Genomic DNA, 19,945 nt, shown 5'->3' with positions numbered 1-19,945 from the left:
TGGTCTTCCAGGTTGGTGTGCAATAACAAAGTTGAAAACTTGTTTCCTTTCACAGGTATTACAGTTTTAAAGATGATCTGGGCCTGGGTTGATCTCAGGCATGACCTTCTCATCCACTGTGTTCAAAGACCACTGGAAGGTAAAAGCATGATTGTTTCTGACAGACCAACCGATCTGACCTTTATAGGTCTTGACCCTGGCTGGATTGGGTTGTGTTGTTTTGTTTGGGCTATGTCTGATCTGATGAATGACAATATTGATAGATTCACTATTTATTTAATTTAATAGATATTGCTATATTACATTTGCCAAAGTTTTGGTCTTATCATATATGCTTGGACATTTGAGATCATTTTTGCATGAATCTCCTTGCCGATATTGCTGAAAATATATTATATTGTTTGCAAAACTGTAATGCGCTCAATATCTACTCCTGTGTCTTATTCGAATCAGTATAATTTCCTATAGCCAACTTTGCTTTTAGGCTCTCTCATATCCATGACTTTGTTATTCCGATATTCTCATCATGGGCTCAGAGAAACACCTGCTGCTCGAGCCCTGAAAGCTCTCTAAGCGTCAGGTTTCCGTAGCAACAGGTCCTTCACCGAGGCTTCCGGTGTTGTCTCACATGTCCAAAGAAAACATTGTAGCTATCCTTTTTAAATTGGAAACATATGACTCCATGTACTTTTGCAACTAACCATCATTCGAAGTGTGCTGCTGCAACATGTTCAACTGAGGGTGAGCATACACGTATGTGATAATTCTGTATTGAACGACGCGCGAAACTAAATTGGTGAGCAGGGAGCTCGAACATAGAGGCGCGAGCAGCAGATGGCCCTGTGTGTCGTCAGATTATATCCTAGTTAAACCCAGGGCCTTGAGCATTTCTAGAGCGGGGGCAGACGTGGTGGCAGACGTGGTGGCTGTTGCTGAAATAGTCTACGGTTACTTTGTGTACATTATAATTGCGAATAAATGAATGCATGTAGCCAGGCATTATCATGGCCGTGCCGTAATTGCCTCCACTCGCCATAGGCTATAGTTGGTGATTGGAGAATAGCAATTATGTCCTCCTTGTGCGAACGGAGACGACGTCGTAGTTTAATAAAAATGTATTGGCTACCAAATTCATTTTACGAGTGGTAAAATATAATGTGTTATTAACTGTAGAAAACAAACGCATTCTTGACATTGTCTACAGAATGGGAGCGCCTGTGACTCATTATATTCTCCACAGTCTATTCTAGATTCTAGAGACGATGGTACTATACACCGTTGGCACTTGACATTTATCACCAGAGAACACACCAGTATCCACCAATAATTCGATCATCAGACCTATGTATGAACTGTGTGAATGACACATGCCATGGACAAGGTTGGTCTTTGAGTCCTACGTTTTCATAGGGGATGTCATAAGCACATCATATCAAGTAGAGGTACAGGTTCCTGGATGTGGAACTTGCACTTCTTATTGATAGCCTACACACGTAGCATACAGTATGGTCTCATACACTGTAATTAAAGCAGTCAATTAGAGGTATAAACGATATAATGAAAGCCTGTAATAAGTCAATGCTTTTGGGTGGTTTAAGAAATAATCATCAGGATTTATGGGTGTTCCAGATAATTGGATTGATCCGGGAAATCAATAGTGAAATGATATAAATGCATCCCAAATTCTATCCCCTGTGTAGTGCACCATTAACCAGAGCCCTATGGGATACCCCATGCGTCCTAGTCAAAAGTAGTGCACTATAGAGGGAATAGGTAGCCATTTGGGACAGAAGCTATATACATGTCTATTTAACAGCTTCTTCATCATCATATTCCTCAGTGCTCTGTATTGACCTGCAACCTTTCTGCTGGAAATGGAGGGAGGAGAGGAGAGGGAAAGAACGTGCAGGAGGGAGGGAGGAGAGGGAAAGAACGTGCAGGAGGGAGGGAGGAGAGGGAAATAACGTAATGGAGGGAGGGAGGAGAGGGAAAGAACGTGCAGGAGGGAGGGAGGAGAGGGAAATAACGTAATGGAGGGAGGGAGGAGAGGGAAATAACGTAATGGAGGGAGGGAGGAGAGGGAAAGAACGTAATGGAGGGAGGGAGGAGAGGGAAAGAACGTAATGGAGGGAGGGAGGAGAGGGAAAGAACGTAATGGAGGGAGGGAGGAGAGGGAAAGAACGTAATGGAGGGAGGGAGGAGAGGGAAAGGATGTGCAGGAGGGAGGGAGGAGAGGGAAAGAACGTAATGGAGGGAGGGAGGAGAGGGAAAGAATGTAATGGAGGGAGGGAGGAGGAGGGAAAGAACGTAATGGAGGGAGGGAGGAGAGGGAAAGAACGTAATGGAGGGAGGGAGGGAGGAGAGGGGAAAGAGGGAAAGAACGTAATGGAGGGAGGGAGGAGAGGGAAAGAACGTAATGGAGGGAGGGAGGAGAGGAAAGAACGTAATGGAGGGAGGGAGGAGAGGGAAAGAACGTAATGGAGGGAGGGAGGGAGGAGAGGGAAAGAACGTGCAGGAGGGAGGGAGGAGAGGGAAAGAACGTGCAGGAGGGAGGGAGGAGAGGGAAAGAACGTGCAGGAGGGAGGGAGGAGAGGGAAAGAACGTGCAGGAGGGAGGGAGGAGAGGGAAAGAACGTGCAGGAGGGAGGGAGGAGAGGGAAAGAACGTGCAGGAGGGAGGGAGGAGAGGGAAAGAACGTGCAGGAGGGAGGGAGGAGAGGGAAAGAACGTGAAGGAGGGAGGGAGGAGAGGGAAAGAACGTGCAGGAGGGAGGGAGGAGAGGGAAAGAACGTGCAGGAGGGAGGGAGGAGAGGGAAAAGACGTGCAGGAGGGAGGGAGGAGAGGGAAAGAACGTGCAGGAGGGAGGGAGGGAGGGGGAGGGAGGCAGAGGGAAAGAAAAGAACGTAGGGAGGGAGGGAGGAAGGGAAGGCAGGAGGGAAAGAAGGTGCAGGAGAGAGAGGGGGAGGAGAGAGAAAGAACGTGCAGGAGGGAGGGAGGGAGGAGAGGGAAAGAACGTGCAGGAGGCCTTTGAGTGTACAGTGTGTGTGCCTGTGTGAATCCATAGGCCTGTAACACATTTGCAAATCATGGTCATTTATTTTGTGGTCCTTAGTGAGACTCTTCCTTGCTTTTCAAACGTGACAAATGCAACTGTCAGCAAACCGACAAGTAAATAAGTGTTTTGATGTCAGTGTTCAGAGAGACAATTCCTCCTCAACAAGTGATATATGTGATCGGGAGCTTGCCAGTGTGAAATGCAAGATTGTATTACTGTTACTGGCTGACCTTATATCAAACAAAACAAAACAGCTGGTTGATTTGTCAGACAGTTATTTGGTTTGGCTTCTTTGGCTGACTGACTGGCTGACTGGATGGAGTGTGTCCTCTGACTGACAGGCTGGCTGACTGGCTGACTGGATGGAGTGTGACCTCTGACTGGCTGGCTGACTGGATGGAGTGTGACCTCTGACTGACTGGCTGGCTGACTGGATGGAGTGTGACCTCTGACTGACTGGCTGGCTGACTGGCTGACCGGATGAAGTGTGACCTCTGACTGACTGACTGGCTGACTGGATGGAGTGTGACCTCTGACTGACTGACTGGCTGACTGGATGGAGTGTGACCTCTGACTGACTGACTGGCTGACTGGATGGAGTGTGACCTCTGGCTGACTGGATGGAGTGTGACCTCTGGCTGGCTAACTGGCTGACTGGATGGAGTGTGACCTCTGGCTGGCTAACTGGCTGGCTGACTGGATGGAGTGTGACCTCTGACTGACTGGCTGGCTGACTGGATGGAGTGTGACCTCTGACTGACTGACTGGCTGGCTGACTGGATGGAGTGTGACCTCTGACTGACTGGCTGGCTGACTGGCTGACCGGATGAAGTGTGACCTCTGACTGGCTGACTGAATGGAGTGTGACCTCTGACTGACTGGCTGGCTGACTGGATGGAGTGTGACCTCTGACTGATTGACTGGCTGACTGGATGGAGTGTGACCTCTGGCTGACTGGATGGAGTGTGACCTCTGGCTGGCTAACTGGCTGACTGGATGGAGTGTGGAGTGTACCTCTGGCTGGCTAACTGGCTGGCTGACTGGATGGAGTGTGACCTCTGACTGACTGGCTGGCTGACTGGATGGAGTGTGACCTCTGACTGACCATAGTCGGACTAAACCAGGCATCACGTCTCATTCCTGGAAAAAGGTTTGTTGGGACTCCTTTGCCCAGAGGGGGCAGCTCATCAGACCTGAGACATCTTGCAGCATTCCTCATCCTTTTTCTACATTTTTTAAATTGCTTCCTGGCTACACAAATACAGAATGAATTGTGATTGATCTACATTCCATTATTGATAAGCTTCAGGTTTACAACTATCCCTGATTTTCACTGTCTCTACACAGCTCTTGGACTACTAATCAGATGTGTGGGATTGTTGGTGATAATTAGTAGGCCTACATTATTTAATTGTTTCATGTTCTCTTAGGCTGGCGTGTGACCTCTATGACTGACTGCAGTCGGACTAAACCAGGCATCACGTCTCATTCCTGGAAAAAGGTTTGTTGTTTGTTGTGCTCCTTTGCCCAGAGGGGGCAGCTCATCAGACCTGAGGGAGATCTTGTCCCCAGGCAAGAAAGCTACAGACTTCTTTCTTTCTTTCAATCCAGTTTTCCTCTATTTAACATGGGAAACAAAGCATCTTTAGAAAATCACTTCCAGGATGGTAAAACATTTTTAGTGTTAACTTAAATGACTAAAACCAGATGGAGCAATATCTTTTTAAATAAGATAATCTTTGACAACTAATCGAAATAAAAACTAGGCAGGAGAATTTAAAATTTCAAAAAAACAAAACATGGCATGGGGCTCCTATTGATTTGTTATGTTTGAGTCAGTCAGATAGTATAAGAACAAGGCACAAGCCATGACAAAATGGGTAGATTTGCAGGACATTTTCTTTCAAACTTAAACGTGTTCTCTCTGCCTCATGGCCAAATGTGTAGATTTGCAGGACATTTTCTTTCAAACTTAAACGTGTTCTCTCTGCCTCATGGCAAAATGTGTAGATTTGCAGGACATTTTCTTTCAAACTTAAACGTGTTCTCTCTGCCTCATGGCCAAATGTGTAGATTTGCAGGACATTTTCTTTCAAACTTAAACGTGTTCTCTCTGCCTCATGGCCAAATGTGTAGATTTGCAGGACATTTTCTTTCAAACTGAAACATGTTCTCTCTGCCTCATGGCCAAATGTGTAAATCTGCAGGAAATGTTCTTTCTAACTGAAACATGTTCTCTCTGCCTCATGGCCAAATGTGTAAATCTGCAGGAAATGTTCTTTCTAACTGAAATGTTCTCTCTGGCTCATGACAAAATGTGTAGATTTGCAGGACATTTTCTTTCAAACTGAAACATGTTCTCTCTGCCTCATGACAAAATGTGTAGATTTGCAGGACATTTTCTTTCAAACTGAAACATGTTCTCTCTGCCTCATGGCAAAATGTGTAGATTTGCAGGACATTTTCTTTCAAACTGAAACATGTTCTCTCTGCCTCATGACAAAATGTGTAGATTTGCAGGACATTTTCTTTCAAACTGAAACATGTTCTCTCTGCCTCATGGCAAAATGTGTAGATTTGCAGGACATTTTCTTTCAAACTGAAACATGTTCTCTCTGCCTCATGACAAAATGTGTAGATTTGCAGGACATTTTCTTTCAAACTGAAACGTGTTCTCTCTGCCTCATGGCCAAATGTGTAGATTTGCAGGACATTTTCTTTCAAACTGAAATGTGTTCTCTCTGCCTCATGGCAAAATGTGTAGATTTGCAGGACATTTTCTTTCAAACTGAAACGTGTTCTCTTGCCTCATGGCCAAATGTGTAGATTTGCAGGACATTTTCTTTCAAACTGAAATGTGTTCTCTCTGCCTCATGGCCAAATGTGTAGATTTGCAGGACATTTTCTTTCTAACTGAAACATGTTCTCTCTGCCTCATGACAAAATGTGTAGATTTGCAGGACATTTTCTTTCAAACTTAAACGTGTTCTCTCTGCCTCATGGCAAAATGTGTAGATTTGCAGGACATTTTCTTTCAAACTGAAACATGTTCTCTCTGCCTCATGGCAAAATGTGTAGATTTGCAGGACATTTTCTTTCAAACTTAAACATGTTCTCTCTGCCTCATGGCCAAATGTGTAGATTTGCAGGACATTTTCTTTCAAACTGAAACATGTTCTCTCTGCCTCATGGCAAAATGTGTAGATTTGCAGGACATTTTCTTTCAAACTGAAACATGTTCTCTCTGCCTCGTGGCAAAATGTGTAGATTTGCAGGAAGTTCGCTAACTTTTCCACCGTTGGGGAAACACTGGAATTGCTTATTTTTCCTGAATTTGTTTACCATTGACATGGCATTTATTCACAATATAGCTTAGCCTGTATTTTGACAACCAATCAAATGTTTGGGATTCATTCATTCATTCGATTGGTTTATGTTTTCTGTGGTACACCAGTGGAGGGATTCCAGGTGGAAAAACCAAACAGTCACAATATTGATCTACAGTATTAGCTTGCAACATGTTTTACATTCTCCCCCCATGTTTTAACTAATGTTAAACCTCAATATTTTGTGGTGTACATTTTCTCTCACTTCCATTAAATCACAGCTTACATCATGTCTCGTCCTCAGCATCTGGAAGATATTCTCATGTCTAAACCCTTTGGAAGAACCGATACAGGCAATTCTATTTCCATGTGATAAATTAGCACAAGCAAGTGTCTCTTGCCAGCGAGGGATGGAGAAAGAGAAATGGAGAGCAAGGAAAGAAAATAAAGAATAGGAGAGAGATTTACCAATACTGTGTTATTGATCCGTTGGCCTCAGCACACGTGTGTGTGATTGTCATCCTATTATCCAAGCTGACATCGAGCACGACAGGAGCATTAGATGCCCCTCTTCACTCCCTCCCTCAGCTTCTCCTCGTTACTCCTCTCTCCTATGAGTCAGCCAATGTCATCCTGATTAGAGCTGGGTGATATGGACACTAAATACACATCGTGAGAAATGTAACTATTTTGCTGGATAACAATGAATACAACATGAAGAAAATAAATGTAATGGATAAGTGTAACCACTTGACATTAGTGACGGGGCTCTAGACACGTTGTTTTTCAGTGCCAACTAAGACAACTGAGATGGAGATTTAAAAAATGAAGCTCACAAATCCAGGGAATATATGATTGATATGTTGATGTACAAAATGTAAAAATAGGATCCAGGGGCCTCATCTCATTCCTTCTGTACCTTCTGTACTGCGTGAGTATGTGGACAGCTGCTCATCGAACATCTCATTCCAAAATGATGGGCATTAACATGGAGTTGGTCCCCCTTTGCTGCTAAAACAACCTCCACTCTTCTGGGAAGGCTTTCCACTAGATGCTGGAACATTATTGCAGGGACTTGCTTCCATTCAGCCACAAGCATTAGTGAGGTCGGGCACTGATGTTGTGCGATTAGGCCTGGCTCGCATTCGGCGTTCCAATTAATCCCAAAGGTGTTTGATGGAGTTGAGGTCAGCCGTCCAGATCAGGCAAGTTCTTACACACTGATCTCGACAAACCATTTCTGTATGGACCTGGCTTTGTGCTTGGGGGCATGGTCATGCTGAAACAGGAAAGAGCCTTCCCCAAACTGTCGCCACAAATTTAGAAGAATGTCATTGTAGTATGCTGTAGTGTTAAGATTTCCCTTCACAGGATCTCAGAGGCCTAGCCCAAACCATGAAAACAGCCCCGGACCTCTTTTTCCTCCTCCACCAAACTTTACAGTAACAATATGCATCCGCCAAACCCGAAGATTCGTCCGTCGGCCTGCCAGGTGGTGAAGCGTGATTCATTTGAGAACTTGTTCTCAACTTGCCTACCTGGTTAAATAAAGGTGAAATAAATAAAATCACTCCAGATAACAAGTTTCCACTGCACCAGAATCCAATGGCGGCGAGCTTTACACCACTCCAGCCGACACTTGACATTGCGCATGGTGATCTTCGGGTTTTATGCGTCTGCTCAGCCATGTAAACCCATTTCATGAAACTCCCGACGAACAGTTATTGTGCTGACGTTGCTCCCAGAGACAGTTTGGAGCTCGGTAGTGAGTGTTGCAACAATGGTTTTTACATGCTACGCGCTACAATGGGTTGAGCTCTAGTAGGGCAGAAATTTGATGAACTGACTTGTTTGAAAGGTGGCATCCTATAATGGTGTCACATTGAAAGTCACTGAGCTCTTCAGTAAGGCCGTTCTACTGCCAATGTTTGTCTATGGAGATTGCATGGCGGTGTATTTCCATTGTGAATTCATGCAACATATCTTGACAGGCTATATATAATTTGACCACATCAGTGCATTTGTTACGATAATAATCCATATAAAGTACAGTAATTTGTTAAGTTAAAGGTATGTGTGAAAGTGTAACCATTGTTTCACTGAGATAATGGGAAATCAAATGAGATGGCAGATCTTGCTCTGTTGGAAAATTTGGCAAACGCTGCATTTTGCAGAGAGTGCATTTTTAGAGACGGGAGGCACTTTTTTTGCAGGAGGTACAGATTGGTTCATCAGATAACATTTCCCAAAACCAATCTTAAGAATCTTTGCAAGGATTTAAGACCTTCTTTAGAAAGGCGAACCCATGCCGTTTCGGTGAACATCAAAGTGCAATCCACCCTTTGGTTTTTGGTTTTTCAGGGAGCTTGTTATAATATATAATATAATAATAATATAATATAATAATAATAATATATAAATATAAATAATATATGCCATTTAGCAGGCTTTTTTACAGTCTGGAGCTTGTTGATCGAACCCACTACCCTGGCATCTCACATCCCCCGATGTTGCCAATCCCCGTTTTTTTATGTTCTGGATGCAAAATGAACTGAGAACAACATTTCCATACACCATCAGGGAAAACCAGGTCTGTTGTATAACTGAATGCATTCAACTGTAATGTGTCTTCCCTCTGCATTCAACCCCTCTGAATTAGATGGGGGGCTGTCTTCCCTCTGCATTTAACCCAACCCCCCCTCTGAATTAGAGAGGTGCGATTAAGCCTGGCTTAATTGACATTCACGGCTGTTTGTGATACAGCCTGGAATTGAACCAGGGTCTGTAGTGACACCTCTAGCACTGAGATGCAATGCCTTTAGACCGCTGTGCCACTCGGGAGCCCTTTACATGTTGCGTTTTATATTTTTGCTCTGTATATATTTTCCATTGCTAAGGCAACGTGAATTGTCCTAATGGTCCTCTGTTGCTATGTTATTTTTTTATTGGTCAAACCACGACTGAGGGAGCCAAATAAAACCTTTTGGTTGTACTCAACCTCTGGCACGAACACCTATATTTTGGTTGCACTGTTGTAGGCTATTTCATGGTACGGCCTTGTATATATTCCCCATGGCCTTTTAAAGGGATGATTTTGACCATATATGGTTAATTGGGGGCGTTTTGAAATGCAAATAGCCAAGGTCACACGCATGCACTGAGGATGAGAACAATTGGTATTTATCAACAGTTTTACCGGCGTGCATATAATTGTTTGATAAATGACATTTTTTCTATGTGTACGAACATTCAAAATGATGTTTGTTAGTAGTATTTTAGAATAGTTTCTATGCAATATGAGGCCCCAGAATGATTTAAAAAAAAAATATCTTCAGGGAATTTGCAGACATCCTTGTGCATATTGACCTATAGGCTCTATTATACACCACGTGAGGAAGTGGGAACTCACAACACTTCTAACTCTAAATATTATGTTGTTGCTATATATCTATTAGCCATGTAGGCTAATTGATGAATCTGTCAGTAAATGTAGGCTAATGTTCTAAAAACCGTTCCAGAGCAAGGCCGAGGCTACTTGATGTAGGCCTATTCACTGCAAATGGTGCTCTCCACTCCACCAAAACCATACTACAGCCAACTCCGGTTGTAAAGTGGTGCCATGAACTCTGTTAAGAGGTGACAAATACATAATATACTCGCAGAAAGCTGTGACTGTCCTCTCTGTAACTAGAATGACAGTAGTTGCTATGAAAACTGTATTTGTTCCCAATAGCATTTTGAGTAATGGTCATATGCTTGTGCTTCTCAGAATGCATCTCTCCCTCCTCCGTGTCACAGTGGGAAGAGGGGTGAGAGTGGCTCGCCCACACAACAGGCGACAGCCTAACAGGGCCAGGCACACACTTTCATAGCAGGAATCAACATAATGTATAGGCTATTACTGTTGACTAGATAATGGTTCTACAACAATCTACTGGAACGTCGTGTAGCATTGCTTCGGTAAGAGGAAGGCAATGTCGATCATTTTCGGTTTATCTCCCCCCAAGGTCGCTCTTCTACAGACTACCATGCCCTCTTCAATTCATCCCCTTACCCCTCTCACCTTGTTATTTGGGTTACCTCTTCTCCTCCTCCTCTCCCCATGCATCGCCCAATTTGATCCTTGTGTGAACGGAAGGAGAACTCAGAGACTACCTCTTCATCTGGGTTCTATCATATCTAGAAAGTAGTGGTCTTTATTCCAAATGGCACCCTACAGTATTCCTTACACAGTGCACCATTTTTTACCAGAGACCTATGGACCCTGGTCAATGGAAGGGCACTATTTAGGAAACAGAGTGCTATTTGGGGTGTAGCCATGGTTCTTTAGACCAGGCCTGTTGCATGAATACGCTCTCTCAGCCCTTTTCATACATCAATATTATGACATGTGCCCCTGTGCTTGAATTTGAATATCAATCATAGAGCACTCTTCAAGCTTGTTGCTCCTTCTCACTGGTAATGTAAAACCTCATTTCACATCTCATAATGGTAAATAAGGACTCGGTGCAAACGCGTTACCTACGCAGGCTGAGACATTAAGCATAGAGTTGTTGTTTAATTCAAATATGCTTATTGGATACAGATTTTACAGCAAAGGTTGGATGATAGAAACATTTTTTTCTCCTGCATTCGCTTAATTTACCCATGAAATTCATCCAAGATGAAAGTCTATTGCCTTGCCTCCTAATTCTGATATTTATGGTGGTTTTCATGGTAACGGACCTGTCTCTTGACTAAATGTATCATCTGGTGAGTTTAATGAAAGATGATACCTGTCAGATCTGGGTTCAGATAATATTTGTTTTCTTTCAAATACTTCAGGTGTGCTTCATGGATCTTGCTTGTCACAATGGATTAGTCCCAAAAGCGCACATGTGACCCATTTGGCTCTCCAGACAGGCTTAATCAAACACACAAAGTATTTGAAAGGAAAACAAATACTATTTGTACCCAGGTCTGGAATAATACCCATCATGTATTTGATTATAGTCCTGGGTGTTACTCTGACCTTTACTTCAAAGAAAACCTCCCAGGCTGATAATTAGGCTAGGATCTGATACCTCAGTATGTCTGACAGTTCCTGTTGACAACATGGATACTCCCCAAATAGAGCCCCACAGTGGAGGTGTCATAATGCCCATAAAACCTAGTGGTCAAACAAGGAAAGCTTTCCAATTGTTTTTTTCCATAGGGAGTTTAGAAACACGTAAAATAAAGGCTGTGTTTCATGTATTCTTACCCTGGTGTGACATTTTGCTAACCATGTAAATCTCTCTAGGACAAGATGACTTTTATCAATATAGTCGCCTGTATTTGGTCTCATATTTGAAAATGCTAATTAGCGTCAAAGTAGACAAATCAAGAGATTCTTACCTTTAAAAAGCTTCAATATATGGATAGTCTGTTGAAGTCCAGATCAATGTTATGGGATGAATAGACATGGACAGTATTTGTAGTTCTTTTGAAGAATGATAGAGGCAAATTAGCTGCATTTTATTTTGCTAAACAGGTATTGTGTCATAAAACTTGCACAAGACCGTTGACAGCATTGTATATTGATAAAACATTTAGTCATTAGATAGTTAATCCTTGTTCAATTTGGTAGTCTCGTCCAGATCACCATGATTTGTAGTTTTTATGATAGAGGCAAATGATTTTATTTTTTGTGGAAAATACAGGCGACTCAAAAGTCACCTTGCCCTAGGGATTAAGAAAAACGTCATTCCACACGAAACACAGCCCTTATTTGAAGTGTTTCTAAAATCCACTATGGGAAAAATAGTGGTGGAAAAACGATTGGAACCATTTCCCTGTTTGACTGCTAGGTGTTATGGGTATTAATGACTCATACTGTGGTACTCTATGGCACTCTTTTTCTTTCGACTACTGTACTAATGTTGACCAGGGCCCATGGGGTAGGTCCCTTGTAGGGAAAAGGGTGCCATTTGGGAGACAACCTATGTATCCAGTTGTGGTTTCCTTTTTGTTTGTTCAGTAATCATGAGCCTCTGATTACATAGTAATTAACCCCCACACGTATAGAGATTATTCTTCTAACTATAGAAACACAGTAAAACAATTATACTGTCCAGTCTCGTTATTATTGGTCTATTACCCAATATAATAAATATAATTATTTTAATTATAGCAACATAGTTGATTTGTTTATGAATACAAATAAATGTACAGTATTTATACAATCTTTGCATAGTAAAGGGCAGCTGGATTTGTCTTTATCCACAGTAAAGCTTGTGTTATCAGTACAGACTTTCCATGCTCTTTTCTTCACCTCCCTCCTGAACGACTGTACCGTGAGAGAGATGGTGAGCTGAGGAACACAATGGCATCGTTCCTTCCTGTCTCCGACTGTGTCCCAAACGGTACGGTTTTCGCTCCAAGCCCAGTGGTAATTTATCAACCAATTAATTATTTGAATCAGGTGCACTTTATTAGGTTGGAGTGAATCCTACCTGCCCTGAATCCCTACAGGATAGTCGCTCTCCAGGAACAGGGTTGAGAGCTACTGCCATTATAAACAATTGCAAATTGTTAATCAAGGAAGGCCTGGTTGTTGATGATGGTACTTCCAGTTGTTGATGATGGTACTGCTCCCTGCCCTGGTTGTTGATGATGGTACCCCAAGCCTGGTTGTTGATGATGGTACTGCTCCAGACCTGGTTGTTGATGATGATGAGCCCTGGTTGTTGATGATGGTACTGCTCCAGGCCTGGTTGTTGATGATGGTACTGCTCCAGATGCCTGGCCTGGTGTTGATGATGGTACTGCTGCCAGGCCTGGTTGTTGATGATGGTACTGCTCCAGACCTGGTTGTTGATGATGGTACTGCTCCAGGCCTGGTTTGTTGATGATGGTACTGCTCCAGGCCTGGTTGTTGATGATGGTACTGCTCCAGGCCTGGTTGTTGATGATGGTACTGCTGATGATGATGGTACTGCTCCAGATGGTACTGCTGGTGGTTGTTGATGATGGTACTGCTCCAGACCTGGTTGTTGATGATGGTACTGCTCCAGGCTGCTCCAGGCCTGGTTGTTGATGATGGTACTGCTCCAGGCCTGGTTGTTGATGATGGTACTGCTACAGGGCTGGTTGTTGATGATGGTACTGCTCCAGGCCTGGTTGTTGATGATGGTACCAGGCCTGGTTGTTGATGATGGTACTGCTCCAGGCCTGGTTGTTGATGATGGTACTGCTACCAGGCCTGGTTGTTGATGATGGTACTGCTCCAGGCCTGGTTGTTGATGATGGTACTGCTCCAGGCCTGGTTGTTGATGATGGTACTGCTCCAGGCCTGGTTGTTGATGATGGTACTGCTCCAGGCCTGGTTGTTGATGATGGTACTGCTCCAGGCCTGGTACTGCCTGGTTGTTGATCCAGGCCTGGTTGTTGATGATGGTACTGCTGGTTGTTGATGATGGTACCAGGCCTGGTTGTTGATGATGGTACTGCTCCAGGCCTGGTTGTTGATTATGGTTTTGCTCCAGGCCTGGTTGTTGATGATGGTACTGCTCCAGGCCTGGTTGTTGATGATGGTACTGCTCCAGGCCTGGTTGTTGATGATTACTGTCCAGGCCTGGTTGTTCTTTCAGGCCTGTCAGGCCTGGTTGTTGATGATGGTACTGCTAAGGGCTGCTGCACTGGAAGGTTTAATTCTCTGTCTGGTCTGTCTGGTCTGGTCGTGAGTCTGCTATCCATACTACAGTGTAATGTTTCAGAAAGGATAACACTTCAATGGGATGGCTATAGATGGGAAGGGATTGTGATATGGTTTCATATACAAGGACACCATGTTTAAGCTGGAAACATGGTTCATTATTGATAGAGATAACTACAGTATGTCCAGCATTGTCAACATTTGATCGTTGTAATTGACTACAGTACGCTCGCATGATTGTTCCTCATTGCTTTACAATCATACAATGTGGATAAAACAACCGTTGATAGAAATACAATGTATTCAGGTCAAAGGGATCTTTGCCAATGCAAAGCAGGAACAATCCCTCCCCAGACAGCTTGCTCTGTCAAACAGTGTAGGCCGCTACCGAGTTCCCTGCAAAGCTTTCAGTCACAATAGCCTCCCCAATCTCATTGCCTTTATCACTCCCCCTTGTATTGATACTACTGCTCCGTGTATTCAGACTTCTCTATGTATTACTTTATCACCAGGCAGTTATTCATATCAGTCATTGTGAGTCAGACAGATCTGACAGTGGGAATGTGCAGTTACAGTAACACTGGGGGATGGGTGCCTCAAATGGCACCCTATTCCCTACATAGTGCACTACTTCTGGCCAGGGCCCATAGGGTGTCATTTGGGACGTAGACAGGGCTTTTTTATCTCTCTACTCCCTAGTTCTTTTATCTGGAGTACACGGGTTAGAGAAGGTCCTAGGGGAGAGAGACAACTGCTTCTGGTTTAACTCATCTCACATGCTTGACACTGAGGGATCTGTCTGTGTGTGTCTGTGTGTGTGTGTGAGCGAGAGAGGAAATATTTTATCTGACGCTGTCACTGGTTGTATAAACCTCAGGGAAATGAGGCTATGTGACATTCTCGGTGGTCAGCAGCGGTACAACCCATACCTGGGTTAAAATACTATTTGAAATGATTTCAAATACTTTCTGTGCTTAATTGAGCTCTACTTGCTAATAGAAGAGTCCCAAAAGTGTCAACCCGCCTTTCCCATCTCTCGCTCCAGGCAGACTAGTGCTTATATAATAGTATTTGATCCTAGGTCAGATCAAACAACTGACGGTAACGTCACTGCAGTTTTAACTATACATGTAGCCTGCAACGTCAGAACTGACTTACTTAAACTTGATTGTATATTTTGAGGATTAGGACTGTCATTCAAAATGTTGTCATGTTGACACAAAATGGTTTGGACTAAAACTTAACTAGTTTAGTTGATGTTCACATTGTTGGAAGTCCAGGCAGTATAAACAGAACTTTTGAAATACATTTACATTTTTCATCAGCAGCATCATTCAAGGTTGTCATATTGACAGAAAATATGATCTTTTTGATTGATTTTAGCTAATCAAACTCTTACTTGTTTTGTCTTTAGGTTGGTGTGTTGCCATGACGTTCATCAAGCCTCCTTCATTGGACCTCTGACTTTATCAGACAGGAATTTAATTACATCTCTTTTACCCTGAACATTCCTCAAATTAAATGTCTTCAGGAATGCTCTGAAGACCTGTACGAAAGCTCCTGAAGACCTGTACGAAAGCTCTGAAGACCTGTACGAAAGACAAATAAATGTGTACGGGAAGCACCAAAAGGAGAAACTTAAAAATGCAGAGGCTTTCATTTCACATCATCGCTGTCATAATAAGCTATTTTCTCAATGGCTGCATAGTTGTTCACAGCCAGACAGTCTGCAACCGACCAGCCAATCTGGAATGGCACCTACAACCACAAACTGCTCAGGTGAAATGGACACTCATGGAAAACATCTGTGATAGTATGGTCCAATGTTGGGGTGATCAAGAAAGGACAGAGACCAAAAGTCAGATGTTCCGCCAACTTGGAACTTACCTCAGATTTGTCCTCTAGAGGTGCAGTTTGGCGTCAAGCTGTTTGTTTCTATTGATGCCACTCTGGATTTATACGGTATCAGGATCCTCAATGTGTCAAAGGAGGACTTTGAAAGTTGTTCCACTGCACCACAGTCACAAGACCAGTTTCTCTGTTCCGATGATGTTATGAACGCGTCTAGGCAGGTGCAACCTAAGTGGCTTCTCCCGGGCCTTCATTATTTCATAGCTTCGCATGAGGGGAATTCACAGCTCTGCAAGCTGGGTCTTCGTCTCAACGTCTCTGTGAAGGAACAACAGTGTCGAAGCAGCCCACTAGTGCGACTCTGCTCCGGGAACGGTGTTTGTAGGACAAGCTTTTGGGAAGACGGAGCGTACCGCTGTCAGTGCCGCCAGCGTTACTCTGGAAAGTTCTGTGAGAAGTTTGATGCGTGTTTGGAAAACCCATGTGAGAACAAAGGAGTCTGTGTAAGCAATGGTACGACAGATCACATTCACGTAACATATAAGTGTTTGTGCCCTCCACATTTTACAGGTGAGGAATACAACTAACAATTCTGACTTTTTTCTACTGTTATGTTTTTAAAGGGGCATTCTGCAGTTCAAACAACAACAAATCCCCCCCCGACCCCGCCACTGATACGCTATATATAGTCCAAAAATGAATGTTGATTTCATTTTAAGCTACTTTGTGAAAAAGTTGCACACTCATCTCTCCTTGCAGTGGATTTATTTAACCAATGTTGTGGCCAAATAGCCTTCATCAGGGTTTGATGCTTTACTTTACACCCTGTACTCATCCACCAAATGCTAAACTCAATGGATTGTTGTACCTTCAATTACTATAAATGCGAAAATAAATTGCTCTCGTTAATTAAATCTGCCGTGACAGAATCCACCTACCTACCTGGAGGCTAAGGATGTGTCCCAAATGGCACCCTATTCCCTACATTGTGGGCTCTGGTAAAAAAAAATAGTGCACTATATCGAGAATAGGGTGCAATTTGGAACATAACCCTAATGTTACAACCCTATTGCTTGGAGATACTTCCATATTATTTATCTATCATAATTACTAGTTCTCATCTAGCTTAATGCATTTATTTCAAGAATATCCAGATTCCGTCCCAAACTGCACCCTTTTCCCTTCATAGTACACATAGGGCTCTGGTCAAAAGTAGTGCACTTCATTGGGAAAAGGGTGCTATTTGGTATGTAGACACAGATACCCTATGGGCTATTTATGTGAACAATATTTTCTTCCAGGACTTTATTTTGTGTTAATCACCATAATTATTTCTGGAATGGGTTTTTGTACCACCTGAATGCATTCTTAGTTACTTTACCTCCTCTCTACCATTTTCATTTAGATTTGATTCCTTCTCTCACCATGTCTTTGTCAATAAACGATGGCTCTCAAACGTTGTTTAAACATTGGCTCTGAAGAAGACTTAGGAGCCAACTTGTGATGTCAAAAACATGACAAGTCATCTGAATCATGAAATGAACACCGTTATCATTAGAAATGCATTATGCAATAACTAACTAACTTTGTGCAACGGGGCCACCGTAAGTGAGTTTCAATGTAGACTTTCAAGCTGCAATGATGTCTTTCAGTTTAATTTAATTTCCAGAATCTGTTAATTACTGTAGGTAATTGTTGACCCTACGTTTCTTCAAATCAAATAAAAACAATAGATTGAATCTATATGAATAAAATACTGTAGATCCAATCTATACGAATAAAATACTGTAGATTGAATCTATACGAATAAAATACTGTAGATTGAATCTATACGAATAAAATACTGTAGATTGAATCTATACGAATAAAATACCGTAGATCCAATCTATACGATGAATAAAATAAAATACTAGATCCAATCTATATGAATAAATACTGATTGAATCTATACGAATAAAATACTATAGATCCAATCTATACGAATGTAGAATCTAGATACTTATCTAAACCATTTTGTTAATTTTAAATTATTCATAATTCATGCTTTATCTTTTCCCTCAGGGGCTAACTGCTCTGATGTGATTGGACGAGAGAACTGCGATAGATTTTGTCGTAATGGAACGTGTCTCCAAGTTTCACCTTTCTCCTTCAAATGTGTGTGTTACACAGGAAACCCAGGTAAGGAACCACAGTATTATTCTGTTCTGCATGGGTTACAATCCCTGCTACAGTGATGGATTTAGAATTAATCACGAATGTACAGTACAGGGGGTAGCCTGCCTTAGGGAAGGGCAACAATGACATGTATTCTTGTTTATAACAGCCTACCTACATCTGTATTGCTTGCTGTTTGGGGTTTTAGGCTGGGTTTCTGTATATCATTTTGTGACATCGGCTGATGTTAAAAGGGCTCTATAAATAAATGTGATTGATCTGGTAAGGGCAACAATGACATGAACTCTTGTTTATGACACACTGATTGCATCTACGGGCCATGGGTCCTGGTGAAAGTAGTGCACTACATAGAGAATAGGGTGCCATTTGTTCATGACACACGGCTGCTACCGCACCCTTTAGGTAGATCGTGAGCCTCATAATGAGCCTCATTTTCTCCAGTAACAGTACAGTTATGTTAATGGGGGACTCTCACAAATGGATTACAAAAAGTTGTACCAACCAGTGCTTCCTAGTTCTTGGCCTGGATAATGGTCTCTAGGTATGCGTCCCAAATGGCACCCTATTCCCTTTATAGTGCACTACTTTTGACAAGTGGTTCCCTTGAATAGGGAATAGGGTGCCATTTGTGATGCATCCTAGCTAAAGCAGGGGCCTTATGATGGACTTTCTGCTGTAACAAACTCCAGGTGGCCTTCTAACTTGATTCATTGTTTTTGTTTTGGCGTGCAATTTGTCCAGGCAACACTCGGGAAATCTCATACCTGTATACCTTCCCTCTGAGCTGTGCTGGGCTGCAGTCCTCGCTGCAGAGGCTTTAAGACTGAATATTTGGGTGCTTGTATTCTCAAGGTTACACTTTTATTATTTATATAGCTATCTCACTAAGCCAGTTATAGAAACATACTGTGGTTTTGATTTGTTGAAATAACAGCTCAGAGAAATACAGTAGTGGATAACTATTCTGAATGTCATAGGGGAGAACGGTGAGGAACAGTACCAGACAGTGAGATGTCTTTCATTTCTGCAGAGTTGTACAATAATTGTGTCCCTGGTTGGAGCATTATGCAGAGATCTACAGTGTTCTAGAAGTCAGTCAAACCTGTAGTTTCAGACTGATCTATGGAAGTAAAACTGATGTTCAGATGCCATGGGATGGGGATGGTCTCGCTCTAATCATGAAGTTAGTCCGTAGTGGGCTCCTCAAGCCCAGGTTTAGATTACTACTGGACTCTGGTCTGTAGACCACTTAGTACAGGTGTCCTATCTTCATTTGACTAGTCTCACAGCAAGAAAATAATCCTGCAGCAACAGAACATTAATTATTATGTGGATTATAATGAATGCACAATTTTGTAGAGGTTGATCCATAGTTTGTTAGGGCAAATCAAGTCTGATTTTTTAAAGTTGAAATTACAAACTTCAGAAGCCTGGAATACACAAGTTTGCATTTCCTGCTGGACAGGAACATTATCTGTGACCACAGAGTGATCAAATTAAGATGGCACACCTAAATGAAGCAATGCATCGACACTACTTGGAATGCCCCTGACAGTGCGTAGACTATTAATATGTAAGTACATCCGTTGTCATCACTATTCAATTACATTCAGTGATGTAGTGGAACGTAAAACAGTTGAATGTACAGTACCAATCAATGGTTTGGACACACCTACTCATTCTAGGGTTTTTCTTTATTTTTACTATTTTCTACATTGTAGAATAATAGTGAAGACATCAAAACTATGAAGTAACACATATGGAATCATGTAGTAACTCCAAGAAAGTGGTAAACAAATCAAAATACACTACCATTCAAGAGTTTGGGGTCCATTAGAAATTCCCTTGTTTTTGAAAGAAAACAT

General features: G+C 42.5%; 1 long non-coding RNA gene and 1 pseudogene across 1 annotated transcript; both read left to right on the top strand.

Annotated features, from left to right (window-relative positions):
* Window positions 1–596: 596 nt before the first annotated feature.
* Window positions 597–15,647, top strand: LOC127924949 (uncharacterized). The gene is made up of 3 exons (XR_008119397.1): window positions 597–741; window positions 4,484–4,554; window positions 15,469–15,647. It is a non-coding gene; the product is annotated as an uncharacterized LOC127924949 (long non-coding RNA).
* Window positions 15,648–15,698: 51 nt separating this feature from the next.
* The window catches only part of LOC127924948 (protein eyes shut homolog), a 167,370-nt pseudogene continuing 163,123 nt past the window's right edge, over window positions 15,699–19,945 (top strand).

Source organism: Oncorhynchus keta, unplaced genomic scaffold (genome assembly GCF_023373465.1).
Source record: "Oncorhynchus keta strain PuntledgeMale-10-30-2019 unplaced genomic scaffold, Oket_V2 Un_contig_4789_pilon_pilon, whole genome shotgun sequence".
Lineage (NCBI taxonomy): Eukaryota > Metazoa > Chordata > Actinopteri > Salmoniformes > Salmonidae > Oncorhynchus > Oncorhynchus keta.
This window is presented reverse-complemented; position numbering and strand designations above follow the sequence as displayed.